General features: G+C 33.7%; 1 non-coding gene across 1 annotated transcript; it reads right to left on the reverse strand.

Moving 5' to 3' along the window:
- Positions 1 to 1127: 1127 nt before the first annotated feature.
- On the reverse strand, positions 1128 to 1200 carry TRNAC-GCA (transfer RNA cysteine (anticodon GCA)). Its single transcript has one exon. It is a non-coding gene; the product is annotated as a tRNA-Cys (tRNA).
- Between the last annotated feature and the right edge of the window lie 542 nt (positions 1201 to 1742).

Raw genomic sequence — 1742 nt, forward strand, 5'->3', positions numbered from 1 at the left:
TAATCACTCTACAACAACCGATGGCACCGCAATCACCACTAAAAATATGAAAAGGAAACCAAATGTCAAAACTAAACAGCTTGCAACAAAACAAATTCCATAAATAAGGATGAAAAGTGGTGACAATTAATTCATGGGTGGTGGTGGGGTTGTAATGTTGTATCGCAAAAGAACTAGACTTTAGGGAGATTATTAAAGAGATTAGCACCTGTATAGTTAATTTCCTCAAGTCACTATGTTTGGTTTTCTCTTATTAATTAATGAAAAATATAATGCTCCTTTTAATACATGAAAAATGCTTTGGACAAATAATTGATATAATAAGCATGTTATCATGATAAATAAATAAATAAAATGGTCATATTTTTATTTTTTTAAAGGCTTTATTATATTCACAAGACAAACTAGCAAAAACTAGTTTCATATAAAAAACAAAGAAAAGCTTACATGTTTAGTAAATCTAATTTACATCAATTGACCCAATCATCTTCGATTTTCTTTGATTTTGAATTCATTCATAGAAAACTTAGAATTTTTACGTCTTCCATGATTTTATTTGGGCTCATAGACTCCATTGTAGATCTTTTTATCCGTGTGTTCCAAATGCACCATATTGTGACCCGAAATATTGCTTGTATGGGAACTTCTTTTGTGTTTGGTTTCGCCCCTAGTAAATATGGTAATCCATGATGTCACTGATAGAGAAAGTAAAGAAAGGTGGAGATTATACCAGCGTGCCACATCTTGCCATATCGTATCTGACATCGAGCAAGTAACAGCAAGTGTTCTACAGTTTCAACAAAGTCTAAGCAGAAAGGGTATATTTCCTTACTCATCGCGATATTTTGTCTCAACAGGGTCATGTGTGCGGTGATTCAAGCAAGTTGAGTTCTCCAGCTAAACACATTCACATTCTTTGAAACCTAATTTGTCCATTTATAATGACTGACGACTTTCTTTTCATTTTGGATTCAAAGATTTCCGATTTCCAATCTTTTACAAAATCCCCAGAACGGATGTTTAGAATTAACCAAGTATTAACAGTCCCCTTATTCTATTCTGGCTGGGTAAAATTAGGTTGAGTTATATCAGCAGAACAGAATAAGAGATTCCGATTTGTTTGCTGATGAGGCGGCACCCGGATTTGAACTGGGGAAAAAGGATTTGCAGTCCCCCGCCTTACCACTCGGCCATGCCGTCAAAACGATACACAATAGGAGAAAATTTTTACCTTTTTTGTTGGATTACTCAATTTTAGTTTATTGTACTTGCATCCCCTTTTGAATCCTTTTTTCTAACTAAACTTATCAAAATTAGAAAAAAACCCTTTTCCCCTTTTGATTGTCCCTTTGATTGATTGTATAGTATCTCAAAACACACAATGCTTTTTACTACATACTGGCTTTGTAACAATTTTCAAAATAACAGTAAAAAGACCGTCCAGATCAGTAGTTCAAGTCCACCTATTCTAACACATCCCGTTTTAGAATTCGTTTCCTTTATTAAATTTTCATATTTTTTTCCGATTATATTTTAACCGTGATGTTACCAACCATTTTAAAACTCTTGTATAAAATACTAAAATAGTAAAAATACATTTTGCCAACATGAGTCGAATACGCCAAGACAAATAGTCAACTTGAGTTATCACCTTTCGAGTGGTCCCATAGATGATGGTTTCGTTTACTTTAGAAATACGTGCAGATTAAGCCCTCATCTTATCCGTACATTTTGTAGCGTCG

Source organism: Bidens hawaiensis, unplaced genomic scaffold (genome assembly GCF_021521415.1).
Source record: "Bidens hawaiensis isolate Kalapana, Puna unplaced genomic scaffold, B.hawaiensis_p1.1 tig00027790_1, whole genome shotgun sequence".
Taxonomy (NCBI): domain Eukaryota; kingdom Viridiplantae; phylum Streptophyta; class Magnoliopsida; order Asterales; family Asteraceae; genus Bidens; species Bidens hawaiensis.